Genomic DNA, 16,276 nt, shown 5'->3' with positions numbered 1-16,276 from the left:
TGTACCTTTTTCTACTTCTCCTGTGGAGATTTCTTGCTGTTGGTTTTCTTCCCTGACCTGCAGACTCTTGCTATGTGTCCTGTTTTTCCACACTGTCTGCACACTTGGTCCTTGAACCAACAATCCTTCTGATCGTGTGTTGTTCTGCCACAGCAATAACACTTCCCTGCTCCATATGACATTTCATTGGTGCCGTATTCTTGCGGTCTCCGTTGTATCTCTGCAGCGCCCCGTGCGGCTGCTTCGTGTGATACTGCCATGCTGAAAGCCTTGTCCAGCGTAAGATCCTTTTCTGATAAAAGCCGTTTCTGGGTTCCTTCACTTTGAAGCCCACACACAAACTTGTCCCTTAACGTATCTGATAGTCCCGCTCCAAACTGGCAGTGTTTCGATAGCTTGTGCAGTTCCGTTAAGTACTCAGCATTACTTTTGTCTTTATGCTGGTTCCTTTTGTGGAACTTAAATCTTTCTGCTATCAGCAGCGGTGTGGGGCTTAAGTGGTCCTGTAGGATTTCTACAATACTTTTGAAATTCTTCTCCACGGGCTTCTCTGGGGTTATCAGGTTTCGCAGTAAGCCATAAGGTTTTGCACCCATGGAATTTAACAAAACCAGTGCTTTCCTAGCATCTGGCACTTCATTCGCCCTGCAGTACACCTCAATGCATTCCACATGTCGCCCAATCTTCGACTTCATTGTCGAACGCCGTGATACTGCCATTCTTCGCCATCCCTGGGTGTAATTTAACTGTCTAAATGGCGTCTCCCGCGCTCTCCCTTCTTCTTCGCTGGAACAAAATGGCGTCTCCCGCGCTCTCCCTTCTTCTCTGCGGCTCAATGGCGTCTCCCGCGCTCTCCCTTCTTCTCCCCGCGGACGCGGTTCAGCCCTTGAGCCCTGGCTGTGCTCTGCGCGTTCTCCTGTGCACCTTTCCCGTTGCCGTCGCTCGGTCCTGAACCCAGCTGCTGCTTTACCCTCTCTCTCTCTCTCTCTCTCTCTTGTTTTTCCTCGACGCCGCTCGGTTCTTTAACCCCCGGCCGCGCCCTGTGCGCTTCACCCTCTCTCTTACCCAGTCGACGCTGCTTGGCTTTTCTACGCCGTCGGTCAACTCCCGCCGCCGCTGTCCGGGAAGGGTGTGCGCTGCACCTGTTGCCAGTCTATTGCTGGATCGTCGTGGCTCTCAACAGCCACTCCTGCGATGTTCACTTGCTGCCGGATGACTGGGTGGTTGCTCGTGGTCGACGCCTGTGCTTCTGGCCTCGACTTTCTTCCACCGTCCTCCCGGAGCAACTCCTTAACGGGAAATGCAGAGTTGCAGGCAGATTCGAATCAACCTCGTCGCCACTGTTAGATCCGTGATTCTTTAAATAGGATGTTTCCTCAAGAACTACACAGAGGCTGTAACTTAACAATCAACAGGTGTTAACTAGAGTAGAGTAGTCTCATGACTGAAGTACAGAAGCCTGCTCCGGCTTTATATACAGGTGTGCTCACTGCCGGTACTACAGTATACAGGAGCTGTAAAACAGTTCTCTCTTAAAGGTACATACACAACAGTTACCTCTAGACTCGACTATTCCAACGCACTCCTGGCTGGCTTCCCACATTCCATCCCACGTAAACTTGAGGTCATCCAAAACCGCCCGTGTCCTAACTGGCACCAAGTCCCATTCACCCATCTCCCCTGTGCTTGCTGACCTACATTGGCTCCCGGTTAAGCAACGCCTCGATTTCAAAATTCTCATCCTTGTGTTCAAATCCCTCTGTGGCCTCGCCCCTCCCTATCTCTGTAATCTCCTCCAGCCCCACAATCCCCTGAGATATCAGCGCTCCTCTAATTCTGCCCTCAAGCATCCCTGATTATAATCGCTCAACCTTTGGTGGCCGTGCCTTCTGTTGCCTGGGCCCTAAGCTCTGGAATTCCCTGCCTCAACCTCTCCGCCTCTCTACCTCTCTCTCCTCCTTGAAGACGCTCCTTAAAACCTACCTCTTTGACCAAGCTTTTGGTCACCTGCCCTAATTTCTCCTTATGTGGCTCGGTGTCAAATTTTTTGTCTTAAAATCCTCCTGTGCAGCGCCTTGGGACGTTTTACTACATTAAAGGCGCTACAGAAATATAAGTTGTTGTTGTTGATATATATCAATGACTTGGACTTGGGTGTACAGGGCAGTATTTCAAAATTTGCAGATGACACAAAACTTGGAAATATAGTGAACAGTGAGGAGGATAGTGATAGACTTCAAGAGGACATAGACAGGCTAATAGAGAGGGTTCGAGTACAGGAACAAGGATGTCTTGCTGCAGTTGTACAGGGCCTTGGTGAGACCACACCTTGAGTATTGTGTGCCGTTTTGGTCACCTTATCTGAGGAAGGATGTTCTTGCCATGGAGGAAGTGCAGCGAAGATTCACCAGACTGATACCTGGGATGGCAGGAATGATGTATCAGGAGAGATTGGGTCGATTGGGTTTATACTCGCTGGAGTTTAGAAGAATGAGAGGGGATCTCATTGAAACTTATAAAATTCTAACAGGACTAGACAGACTTGATGCAGGATGGATGTTCCTGATGGTCGGGGAGTCCAGGACCAGGGGTCACAGTCTAAGGATAAGGGGTAAGCCATTTAGGACAGGGATGAGGAGGAATTTCTTCACCCAAAGAGTGGTGAACCTGTGGAATTCTCTACCACAGAAGGCAGTTGAGGCCAATTCATTAAATATATTCAAATAGGAGTTAGATATATTTCTTAAGGCTAAAGGGATCAAGGGATATGGGGAGAAGGCAGGGACAGGGTACTGAATTTGGATGATCAGCCATGATCTCATTGAATGGCGGAGCAGGCTCGAGGGGCCGAATGGCCTACTCCTGCTCCTATCTTCTATGTTTCTATGTTTAATGGAATGGGTGGACATGTGACAGATGAAATTTAATGCAGAAAAGTGCAAAGTGATACATTTTGGTGGGAAGAACGAGGAGAGGCAATATAAACTAAAGGGTACAATTCTAAAGTGTGTGCATGAACAGCGAGACCTGGGGGTATGTGTGCACAAATCATTGAAGGTGGCAGGGCAGGTTGAGAAAGTGGTTAAAAAAGCTTACGGGATCCTGGGCTTAATAAATAGAGGCAGAGAATCCAAAAGCAAGGAAATTATGATCAACCTTTATAAAACACTGGTTCGGCCTCAACTGGTTAATTGTGTCCAATTCTGGGCACCGCACTTTATGAAGGATGTCAAGGCCTCAGAGAGGGTGCAGAAAAGATTTACAAGAATGGTTCCAGGGATGAGGGACTTCAGTTACGTGGATAGACTGGAGAAGCTGGGGTTGTTCTCCTTGGAGCAGAGAAGATTGAGAGGAGATTTGATAGAGGTGTTCAAAATCATGAGGGGTCTAGACAGCGTAGATAGAGAGACTGTTCCCATTGGCGGAAGGGTTGAGAACCAGAGGACACAGATTTAAGGTGATTGGCAGAAGAACCAAAGGCGACATGAGGGAAAACTTTTTTACGCAGCGAGTGGTTAGGATCTGGAATGCACTGCCTGAAAGGGTGGTGGAGGCAGATTCAATCACCGCTTTCAAAAGGGAATTGGAGAAGTGCCTGAAGTAAAGAAATGTGCAGGGCTACGGGGAAAGGGCGGGGAGTGGGACTAGCTGAAGTGCTCTTGTAGAGAGCTGGCACGGGCTCGACGGGTCGAATGGCCTCCTTCTGTGCTGTAACCATTCTATGATTCTATAAGAGCAGGAGTTGGCCATTCGGCCCCTCGAGCCTGCTCCGCCATTCAATAAGTTTATGGCTGATGTTCGACTTGAACTCCACTTTCCCGCCCGATCCCCATATCCCTCGATTCCCTGAGAGCCCAAACACCTTTCGATCTCAGCCTTGAATATACTCATCGATTGAGCCTCCACAGCCCTCGGGCAGAGAATTCCAAAGATTCACCGCCCTCTGAGTGAAGAAATTCCTCCTCATCTCAGTCTTAAATGGCCGACCCCTTATCCTGAGACTGTGACCCCTGGTTCTGGACTCTCCAGAACTTCAGCCAGGCAAAGCCGCCATCAGTCACTGCAAGAACAGTTAAATGTTTAAAAATGAAACAACAACAACAACAACTTGTATTTATATAGCGCTTTTAATGTAGTAAAACATCCCAAGGCGCTGCACAGGAGTATTTTAAAACAAAAAAAAATTGACACCGAGCCACATAAGGAGAAATTAGGGCAGGTGACCAAAAGCTTGGTCAAAGAGGTAGGTTTTAAGGAGCGTCTTAAAGGAGGAAAGAGAGGTAGAGAGGCGGAGAGGTTTAGGGAGGAAATTCCAGAGCTTAGGGCCCAGGCAACAGAAGACACGGCCACCAAAGGTTGAGCGATTATAATCAGGGATGCGCAAGAAGCCAGAATTAGAGGAGCGCAGGTATCTCAGGGGATTGTGGGGCTGGAGGAGATTACAGAGATAGGGAGGGGCGAGGAGGGCCACAGAGGGGTTTGAAAACAAGGATGAGAATTTTGAAATTGAGGCATTGCTTAACCAGGAGCCAATGTAGGTCAGCGAGCACAGGGGTGATGGGTGAACGGGACTTGGTGCGAGTTAGGACACGGGCAACAGAGCTTTGGATGACCTCAAGTTTACGTAGGGTAGAATGTGGGAGGCCAGCCAGGAGTGTGTTGGAATAGTCAAGTCTAGAGGTAACAAAGACATGGATGAGGGTTTCAGCAGCGGATGAGCTGAGGCAGGGGCGGAGACGGGCGATGTTACGGAGGCGGAAGTAGGCGGTCTTTGTTATGCTGCGGATATGTGATCGGAAGCTCATTTCAGGGTCAAATATGACACCAAGGTTGCGAACAGTGTGGTTCAGCCGCAGACAGATGTTAGGGAGAGGGATGGAGCCAGTGGCCAGGGAACGGAGTTTGTGGCAGGGACCGAAAACAATGGCTTAGGTCTTCCCAATATTTAATTGGAGAACATTTCTGCTAATCCAGAACTGGACGTCGGACAAGCAGTCTGACCATTTAGAGACAGTGGAGGGGTTGAGAGAAGTGGTCGTGAGGTAGAGCTGGGTGTCGTCAGCGTACATGTGGAAACTGGGGGGAAAAAATGGAATTAAACTTCATCTTCAGAAAACAGAGACTGTTCAAGAAAGCCTGAAGTCTCTACAAATGGACAGGTTCACAGCACAGAAATCTACACCAACAAGAAGTATTTATATTGCGCCTTTTAAAATAGTAAAACGTCACAAGGTGCTTCGCAGGAGTATGAGAAGACAAAAGATTTGACACTGAGCCACATAAGGAGAAATTAGGGGAGATGACCAAAAGCTTGGTCAAAGAGGTAGGTTGGAGCATCTTAAAGGAGGATCTTAAAAGGAGGAAAGAGGCATAGAGAGGCGGAGAGGTTTAGGGAGGGAATTCCAGAGCTTTGGGCCCAGGCGGCTGAAGGCACGGCCACCAAAGGTTGAGCGATTATAATCAGGGATGCTTAAGAGGGCAGAATTAGAGGAGCGCAGATATCTCACGGGGGTTGTGGGGCTGGAGGAGGCTACACAGATAGGGAGGGGCGAGGCCATGGAGGGATTTGAACACAAGGATGAGAATTTTGAAATCGAGGCGTTGCTGAACCGGGTGCCAGTGTAGTTCAGCGAGCACAGGGGTGATGGGCGAACGGGACTTGGTGCGAGTTAGGACACGGGCAGCGAGCACAGGGGTGATGGGCGAACGGGACTTGGTGCGAGTTAGGACACGGGCAGCCGAGTTTTGGATGACCTCAAGTTTACGTAGGGTAGAACGTGGGAAGCCAGCAAGGAGTGCGTTGGAATAGTCCAGTCTAGAGGTAACAAAGGCATGGATGAGGGTTTCAGCAGCGGATGAGCTGAGGCAAGGGCGGAGACGGGCGATGTTACGGAGGTGGAAATAGGCGGTCTTTGTTATGCTGCGGATATGTGGTCAGAAGCTCATTTCAGGGTCAAATATGACACCAAGGTTGTGAACAGTGTGGTTCTGCCTCAGACAGATGTTAGGGAGAAGGATGGAGTCAGTGGCTGGGAACGGAGTTTGTGGGGTGTCTGTCCTTTTAACTACAATTCATAGAATCATAGGAATTTACGGCACAGGAGGCCATTCGGCCCATCATGTCTGTGCCGGCCAAAAAAGAGCTATCCACCCTAATCCCACTTTCCAGCACTTGGTCAATAGTCTTGTAGGTTGCGGCACTTCAAGTGCACATCCAAGTACTTTTTAAATGTGATGAGGGTCTCTGCCTCTACCACCCTTTCAGGCAGTCAGTTCCAGACCGCCACCACCGTCTGGGTGAAGAAAGTTCTCCTCAAATCATCTACGCCCCTTGGTTATTACCCTGTCTGCTAAGGGAAATAGGTCCTTCCTGTTCACTCTATCTCTGCCCCTCAATGTTATACACCTCAATTAGGTCTCCCCCCAGCCTCCTCTGTTCCAAAGAAAACAACCCCAGCCTCTCCAATCTTTCCTCATAGCTGAAATTCTCTAGTCCTGGCAACATCCTCGTAAATCTCCCGTCTCGAGCAGTCACATCTTTCCTGCAATGGGGCGACCAGTACTGCACACAGCACTCTAGCCGGTGGCCTAACTGGTGTTTTGTACAGTTCAAGCAGAACCTCTCTGCTCTTACATGATACAGAAAGAGAGAGGCACTGCCCCTTTAAATACCTGGGGGGCGCCCATTCCCCTTTAAATGGCCAAGCAATTTTTTTTTGTTGAAAAGAGGCCGCAGTCCCCTTTGACTCACCCCCGGCCCCCTCTCACCCACCACAAATACTCACAAGAGAGAGAGAGAGGAGGAAAAATGCTGGTCTTTGTCCCTTTAAAAGTGGCTGCCCGCCAAAATGTTCACAGCACCAGGGCTCTTTGTTCTGGATAAAGGTCGAAAAGAGAAAAGGTTCACTTATTTTTAAATGAATGCAATTGATGAATATCCTTGCAATAAAGATAATACAAAGGAATAAACACTCACAAACTTGTATTTTTTCCACCCCCTCCTCCCCTTCCCTTTAACAGCTCCTGCAGAAAATGAAAGCAGCGCACGCAGCCCACCGAAGTCCCGCCCTCCCGCGCCGCTATTGATTGGAGGACCGTCAGCCCGCCCGGTCCTCCCAACGTTTTCCGCGCTCCTGATTGGCGGGCGTCTAGGGTCAATCACAGCCTTCATCCGCTTACGAGCTGACGCCAGCACGCAACGACCAGGGGTTGGTTGGGTCGGCGCGCGCAGCCCACCGAGGTCCCGCCCCCGTCCCTCCCGCGCCGCTATTAGTTGGAGGACCGTCAGCCCGCCCGGTCATCCGAGCGTTTTCCGCGCTCCTGATTGGCGAGCGCCTCGCGTCAATCACACCTCCGATTACGCGGTGACGCCAGCACGCAACAAGGTCGGTTGGATCGGCGCACGCCACCGCAAGGTAAAAAAAAGACACACCCCACACAAATGAGGAACAACAATAGTAATAATAGCACTTTAGGGGGGAGGAAGTTGGGGAAATTAATGAGTGTTTTCAATTTCTTCAAAAAAAAATATTTGAAAAGCTTCCCAACAGTGCGAGGTGGGCTGCGCATGCGCTCCAGCCAACCTTTGACTTCCCCACGTGGGTCGCGCCCGGACACGCCCACTTGCCTTCCCCTGTACCAATCACAGCGCGGGCAGGCGCTTCTATCAATCGTCACCTGTCAATCACCCTCCTTTCCCCTGCACCAATCACAGCGCGGGCAGGCGCTTCTATCAATCGCCACCTGTCAATCACCCTCCCTTCCCCCCTCGTGGTGTTGATTGACAGCGGTGTCAGCCAATGAGCTGCAGGAAGGGGCGGGACCAGGGCCAGGAATGACAGCAAGCCTGAACTAACTCAATTAAATACCTGCATGCAGCCAAAAAAAACTTTTATTGAGTCAACCAAAAAACAGCAAAGCAAATGAGATTTGCTGAGTCAGCAAAGCCTATTTTAAAGAATTATACAGCGATATCGCAGGGATCGGTGCTAGGACCCCAGCTATTCACAATATATATAAACGATCGAGACGAGGGAACTAGATGTAATATCTCCAAGTTTGCAGACGTCACAAAGCTGGGTGGGCGTGTGTGCTGTGAGGAGGATGCCGAGAAACTCCAGGATGATTTGGACAGGTTGGGCGATTGGGCAGATGCATGGCAGATGCAGTATAATGTGGATAAATGCGAGGTTATCCACTTTGGTGGCAAAAACAGGAAGGCGGATTATCTGAACGGCTATAGGTTGGGAGAAGGGGAAGTGCAACGAGACCTGGGTGTCCTTGTGCACCAGTCGCTGAAGGTAAGCTTGCAGGTGCAGCAGGCGGTTAAGAAGTCAAATGGTATGTTGGCCTGCGTAGCGAGAGGGTTTGAGTACAGGAACAAAACAAGGATGTCTTGCTGCATAACAACAGAAAATGCTGGAAAAACTCAGCAGGTCAGGCAACATCCGTGGAGAGAAATTTGAGTTTGCTGCAGTTGTACAGGGCCTTGGTGAGACCACATCTTGAGTATTGTGTGCAGTTTTGGTCACCTTATCTGAGGAAGGATGTTCTTGCCATGGAGGGAGTGCAGCGAAGATTCGCCAGACTGATACCTGGGATGGCAGGAATGACGTATGAGGAGAGATTGGGTCGATTGGGCTTATACTCGCTGGAGTTCAGAAGAATGAGAGGGGATCTCATTGAAACTTATAAAATTCTAACAGGACTAGACAGACTAGATGCAGGAAGGATGTTCCCGATGGCCGGGGAGTCCAGAACCAGGGGTCACAGTCTAACGATAAGGGGTAAGCCATTTAGGACAGAGATGAGGAGGAATTTCTTCATCCAGAGAGTGGTGAACCTGTGGAATTCTCTACCACAGAAGGCAGTGGAGGCCAATTCATTAAATATATTCAAGAAGGAGTTAGATATATTTCTTAAGGCTAAAGGAATTAAGGGATATGGGGAGAAGGCAGGGACAGGGTACTGAATTTGGATGATCAGCCATGATCACATTGAATGGCGGAGCAGGCTCGAGGGGCCGAATGGCCTATTCCTGCTCCTATCTTCTATGTTTCTATGTCTTCAATCTTTCCTTGCAGCTGAAATTCTCTAGTCCTGGCAACATCCTCGTTAATCTCCCGTTTTGAGCAGTCAGATCTTTCCTGCAATGGGGACGACCAGAACTGCGCGCGGTGGCCTAACTGGTGTTTTTGTACAGTTCAAGCAGAACTTCCCTGCTCTTACATGATACAGAGAGCGGCACTGCCCCTTAAAATACCTGGGGACACATAGAAACATAGAAGATAGGAGCAGGAGTAGGCCATTCGGCCCCTCGAGCCTGCTCCGCCATTCAACGAGATCATGACTGATCATCCAAACTCAGTACCCTGTCCCTGCCTTCTCCCCATATCCCTTGATCCCTTTAGCCTTAAGAAATATATCTAACTCCTTCTTGAATATATTTAATGAATTGGCCTCTACTGCCTTCTGTGGTAGAGAATTCCACAGGTTCACCACTCTCTGGGTGAAGAAATTCCTCCTGATCTCTGTCCTGAATGGCTTATCCCTTATCCTTAGACTGTGACACCTGGTTCTGGACTCCCTGACCATCGGGAACATCCTTCCTGCATCTAGTCTGTGTAGTCCTGTTAGAATTTTATACGTTTCAATGAGATCCCCTCTCATTCTTCTAAACTCCAGTGAGTACAAGCCCAATCGACCCAATCTCTCCTCATACATCATTCCTGCCATCCCAGGTATCAGCCTGGTGAATCTTTGCTGCACTCCTTCCATGGCAAGAACATCCTTCCTCAGATAAGTCGACCAAACCTGCACACAATACTCAAGGTGCGGTCTCACCAAGGCCCTGTACAACTGCAGCAAGACATCCTTGTTCCTGTACTCGAACCCTCTCGCTACGAAGGCCAACATACCATTTGTCTGCTTAACCACCTGCTGCACCTGCATGCTTACCTTCAGCGACTGGTGCACAAGGACACCCAGGTCTCGTTGCACTTCCCCTTCTGCCAATCTATTGCCATTCAGATAATAATCTGCCTGCCTGTTTTTGACACCTAAGTGGATAACCTCGCATTTATCCACGTTATATTGCATCTGCCATGCTTCTGCCCAATCACCCGACCTGTCCAAATCATACTGGAGTTTCCTCGGCATCCTCCTCCCAGCACACACGCCCACCCAGCTTTGTGTCGTCTGCAAACTTGGAGATATTACATCTAGTTCCCTCGTCCGGATCATTAATATATATTGTGAATAGCTGGGGTCCAAGGAACGATCCCTGTGGTACCCCACTAGTCACTGCCTGCCACTCGGAAAAAGACCCGTTTCTTCCAACTCTTGGCTTTCTGTCTGCCAACCAGTTCTCTATCCACGTCAGTACCTTGCCCCTAATCCCATGTGCCTTAACTTTACACGCTGTCGAACGCCTTTTGGAAATCCATGTACACCACGTTAACCGCATTGCCCTTATCAACCCCCTCTGTTACCTCATCAAAAACCTCAATCAGAATCAGGGCGGCCGGGCCCGGCGGACGTGCGGCCAGGGCCCCGGCACCAGGAAACCCAGGGTGCAGCGCCTCCCCCATCCGAGCCGCCGCGTCTCGGTTTCTTCAGGCGGTTCCACTGAGTCCGACTCGAGCCAGGCTCCCAGAATGGCCCGCGGCCCCGGGGAGCATGCGCACTCTCAGCGGGGAAATCAGCGCGTTGCATGGAGTGGTTTCTGGGGCGCGGGGAATTGTGGGTGCTGCTGCCGCCATTAGTCAGCGGCTATGGGGAAGAGTTTTATTGCAGGCTGACGGAAGTTGGTCCCTGGCCGCCTGCGTAGGTCTTTTTGTTGCAGCAGTTTGAGCTGGATTGGAGATGGAGGAGAAGCTGCTGGGTTTTCGATGGAATCTGGAACAGTACCCGTGATTGGAGGGTAGCTAATATTACCCCACTATTCAAAAAAGGTGGGAGAGAGAAAACGTGGAATTACAGACCGGTAAGCCTGACATCGGTAGTGGGGAAAATGCTAGAGTCCATTATAAAAGATGTAATAGCACAGCACTTGGAAACAGTGACAGGATCGGACAAAGTCAACATGGATTTACAAAAGGTAAATCATGCTTGACTAATCTACTGGAATTTTTTGAGGATGCAACTGGTAAAATAGATAAGGGCGAACCAGTGGATGTGGTGTATTTGGACTTTCAGAAGGCTTTCAATAAGGTCCCACATAAGAGACTAACGTGTAAAGTTAAGGCACATGGGATTGGGGGGGAAGGTATTGACTTGGATAGAGAACTGGTTGGCAGATAGTAAGCAAAGAGTTGGAAGAAACGGGTCTTTTTCCGAGTGGCAGGCAGTGACTAGTGGGGTACCGCAGGGATCGGTCCTTGGACCCCAGCTATTCACAATATATATTAATGATCTAGACAAGGGAACTAGATGTAATATCTCCAAATTTGCAGACAACACAAAGCTGGGTGGGTGTGTGTGCTGTGAGGAGGATGCCGAGAAACTACAGGATGATTTGGACAGGTTGGCTGATTATATTGCATCTGCCATGCTTCTGCCCAAAGTGGATAAATGTGAGGTTATCCACTTTGGTGGCAAAAACAGGAAGGCAGATTATTATCTGAATGGTAATAGATTGGGAGAAGGGGAAGTGCAACGAGACCTGGGTGTCCTTGTGCACAAGTCGCTGAAGGTAAGCATGCAGGTGCAGCAGGCGGTTAAGAAGGCAAATGGTATGTTGGCCTTCGTAGCGAGAGGGTTTGAGTACAGGAACAAGGATGTCTTGCTGCAGTTGTACAGGGCCTTGGTGAGACCACATCTTGAGTATTGTGTGCAGTTTTGGTCGCCTTATCTGAGGAAGGATGTTCTTGCCGTGGAAGGAGTTCAACGAAGATTCACCAGGCTGATACCTGGGATGGCAGGAATGACATATGAGGAGAGATTGGGACAATTGGGCTTGTACTCGCTGGAGTTTAGAAAAATGAGAGGGGATCTCATTGAAACTTATAAAATTCTGACAGGACTGGACAGACTAGATGCAGGAAGGATGTTCCTGATGGTCGGGGAGTCCAGAACCAGGGGTCACAGTCTAAGGATACGTGGTAAGCCATTTAGGACAGAAATGAGGAGGAATTTCTTCACCCAGGGAGTGGTGAACCTGTGGAATTCTCTACCACAGAAGGCAGTAGAGGCCAATTCATTAAATATATTCAAGAAGGAGTTGGATATATTTCTTAAAGCTAAAGGGATCAAGGGGTATGGGGAGAAAGCAGGGACCGGGTACTGAATTTGGATAATCTGCCATGATCGCATTGAATGGCAGAGCAGGCTTCAGGGGCTGAATAGCCTACTCCTGCTCCTATCTCCTATGTTTCTATGTTTGTATGTTTCTATGCTTCAGTTTGAGCTGGAGTGGAGATGGAGGAGAAGCTGCTGGGTTTAACCGCCAGTACTTCTGAGCCCAGGAGGACCCAACAATTTCCAATGTGAGACTGTCAAGGGAGGTGGATTCTGGGGGAGATTAGGTTGTTACACAGACACTGTCTGTACAATGTAAAAGAGTATTGTTTTAGGAACAAGTATTTCTGTACTGGCTTTTAATCCAGTTTACATCTACAGATTTGTTTTAATTCATTCTTGGGATGTGGGCGTAGCTCGCAAGAGCAGCAAATATTGCCAATCCCCAGTTTCCCATTGAGAAGGGGGTGGTGAGTCACCTTCTTGAACCGCTGCAGTCCGTGTGGTGAAGGTATTCCCACAATGTTGTTCGGTAAGGAGTTCCAGGATTATGACCCAGCAACGATGAGTATATCTGAGTCAGGATGACGTGTGACTTGGCGGGGAACTTGGAGGTGATGGTGCTCCCATACAACAGCTGCCCTTGTCCTTCTAGGTGGTGGAGGTTGTGGGTTTTGGATGTTCTATCAAAGTTCTGGTCGAGTTGCAGATGTATAAAGTTCCTTTCCTTTGCCCCCTCCCCCTCCCACCCCTCTCTCTCTCTCTCTCTCTCTCCTCCCATAGAGGCCAGAGTCTTGTGTAGGCCCAGACCAGGTGGTGGGTTCCCTTCCCTGAACACACAGAACACAGAAACCCCACAGTGCAGATAGAGGCCATTTCGGCCCATCGAGCCTGCACCGACACATATCCCACCCTATCCCGTAGCCCCACGTATTTAATCCCCCTAACACAAAGGGTCAATTTATCACAGCCAATCAACCTAACCCGCACATTTTTGGACATCAGTGAACCAGTTGGGTTTTTATGTCAATCCAGCAGCTTTCATGGTCACTTTTTTCTAGTGCCGGCCCCACAATTGACCAGATTCACTGAGCTCAATTTCACAACCTGCCTTTGTTTTCTTGTGGGTTGTCTCTCACGCTCCCTGTTTTATATTAATTTTACAGGGCACTTGAAGGGGAGGATTTACAGATGGTAAGCTCAAACCAAACATCACTTCAAGATCTGACAGTCACTCGACTCATCGGATCTGAATATCATCGGCCTCTGAACATGGAAGCAAAAAGCACCGTTCACAGCGGGGAGAAACCGTACACGTGTTCTGTGTGTGGACGAGGCTTCAGCCACCCCTCTGGCCTATCGACACACAAGCGCATTCACACCGGGGAGAGGCCGTTCACCTGCTCTGAGTGTGGGAAGGGATTCACTATTTCATCTCGCCTCCTGACACACCAGCATGTTCACACTGGAGCGAGTGGGTTCACCTGCTCTGAGTGTGGGAAGGGATTCACTCAGTCATCCCACCTACTGAGACACCAGCGTATTCACACCGGGGAGAGGCCGTTCACCTGCTCTGAGTGTGGGAAGGGATTCACTCGGTCATCCAACCTGCTGAATCATCAGCGAGTTCACACTGTGGAGAGGCCATTCACCTGCTCTGAGTGTGGGAAGGGATTCACTAATTCATCCAACCTGCTGAATCACCAGCGAGTTCACACTGATGAGAGACCTTTTAATTGCTCGGACTGTGGGAAGTGCTTTAAAAGTTCCAGGGAACTGACATGCCATCGACGTGTTCACACTGACGAGAGACCGTTCAGGTGCTCTCACTGCGGGACTGGGTTCAGGCGATCATCTGAGCTCACGGTACACCAGCGCACTCACACTGGGGAGAGGCCATTCACCTGCTCTGAGTGTGGGAAGGGGTTCACTCTGGCATCCAAACTGCTGACACACCAGCGCACTCACACTGGGGAGAGGCCATTCACCTGCTCTGTGTGTGGGAAGGGATTCACTCAGTCATCCAACCTGCTGACACACCAGTGAGTTCACAAGTGACTGCAGGGGTTGGATTCTGCTGTTATTGCTGTTGTTAATCACATCCAGGACTGAACCATGTTCATTCTGACAGTTGGGGTTTGTTTCTGCTGATGTTAATAACCCCTATAACTGGGCTGGAGTTTAATATTCTGGATAGATGTCAAGTAAACCAGCTTTGTTTTAAACACATTATTGTAGATTTTCTTCTTTCCCACCTGAGTGTTTAGCATCACCTGGCTGGAGCTCAGAAAGGACAATCTGGGGGAGGATCGTACGGTGGGAACAGAACTCCAGCCTGGACACAGTCCTTCATGGCCACACTGAGAGGGGCAAATGGCACTTTGGTCTTTCTTCTCTCTCTTCACTGACAGCAAAGTTGCCATGCGGGTTAATCTCGAGGCGTGTGAGAAACGTGTCCCAGCCGCGCTCTGCCATGGTTCAGAGCTCCTAGGCACGGAACAGAAGGCTCCTTTAGGAATGTACCCCAGTGCTTTTTGTTTAATGACCTTATTAACCTGTGTTGCTACTTTTAGTGATTTGTGTATCTGTATCCCTGGAACCCTCTGCTCCTCCAGCCCATTTAGACTCTTAGGGGGAAATTCGGTGGCGCCCCCTTTGGGTCGCTAACGTCACCGGGGCTAATTTTAGCCCCCCAAAAAAGTTAGCACCCCTGCGCATTAAATTCAGTGGTAGCGCCCCAGGCAGGAGGTGGGGTGCTACTGGAAGCGCTCCCCTCCCTCTTGGGGCACTACCAGTGAATTTCCCGGCACTTCGCGTAACAGCGCCACGCCCGTCGGCACATAGCACCGCGTCATAGCAGACCTCCCTCCCTGATTAACGGGGAGGAGCCTAGCACTGCGCACACCGGGGCCCTGCTGGACCACCGGGGAGCGGGGTGTCGGATCAAGAGGAACGCCGGGCTGTGCGATCGTGGCCGGCACCCCAAAGAAGAAAGGGGAAGGGGGCAGGTGCTGGCAGTCGGCCAAAATTAAAAGATGCCGCCCAACACCTGCCCTTTAAGTGGCGCCGCCACGGCTGCAGGAACAACCCCTGACCCTGTCGGACATATCGTCCGATGATAGGTCAGGGGTCGCATCCCAAGGTTGCAGCCGGGGTGCTGCACATGGCGATGACGTCATTGCCAGCGGTGCAGTGCTGCGGGGAGCTACCGCCTACCTCCGCCGCTAACCTCCCGCTGAATATTGCGGGAGGCACAAAGCAACCCAATTTCACCCCCTTGTCCAAATAGTGTGTGGCCTCCTTATTCTTCCCACCAAAACACACCACCTCACACTGAACTACAGTGAAATTCATTAACACACCACCTCACACTGATCTACAGTGAAATTAATTTGCCAATTACACGCCCATTCTGAAATTTATTAATATCTTCTTGCATTTTGTCTTCCTCAGTATTAACTCTACCTCCCAATTTGGTGTCATCGACAAACTTTGAAATTGTTCTTCTGATTCCCGAATCCAAATCGTTTCTGTAAATGGTGAACAACCATGATTCCAGCACCGATCCCTGTGGAACACCACTTCCCACCTTTTGCCAGTCTGAGTGGCTACTCTTAACCCCTACTCTCTGTTTTCTGTTTTGTGACCAGCTTGCTAGCCATAACAGTATGTAAGATCGACAAGATGACCCAGGTCAGGCCGTGTGGAGTGAAGGGCCAGGCAGCAGAATGGATGGAAAGATGGCTACAAAACAGAAATCAGAGGGTTGGAGTTAAGGGAAGTTTGTAGCGATCTTTCCATCCATTCTGCTGCCTGGCCCTTGACTCCACACGGCCTGACCGTGGTCATCTTGTAGACCGTACATACTGCAGACACAGTGCATCAGTGGTGGAGAGGGTGAATATTGAGTCCTGTGGCAGGGGCGCTGATGAAGTGGATTTCTCTGTCCGTGAGTTTTGAGGCATCGCTAGTTGCGTTTTTCACCTCTTTCCACCTTTAAAAAAAACCTTGCTGCCAGTTTATTAAAGCCATTAACAGC

General features: G+C 49.8%; 1 pseudogene; it reads left to right on the top strand.

Moving 5' to 3' along the window:
* Positions 1 to 14,460, top strand: part of LOC147093376 (uncharacterized) — a 47,297-nt pseudogene extending 32,837 nt beyond the window's left edge.
* Positions 14,461 to 16,276: the final 1,816 nt, after the last annotated feature.

The sequence above is a fragment of the Somniosus microcephalus genome, unplaced genomic scaffold (assembly GCF_052327205.1).
Source record: "Somniosus microcephalus isolate GS21.2 unplaced genomic scaffold, FLI_Smic_1.0 unresolved_chr1, whole genome shotgun sequence".
NCBI lineage: Eukaryota > Metazoa > Chordata > Chondrichthyes > Squaliformes > Somniosidae > Somniosus > Somniosus microcephalus.
The sequence above is the reverse complement of the archived record's forward strand: the minus strand, read 5'-3'. Positions and strand labels throughout refer to the sequence as shown.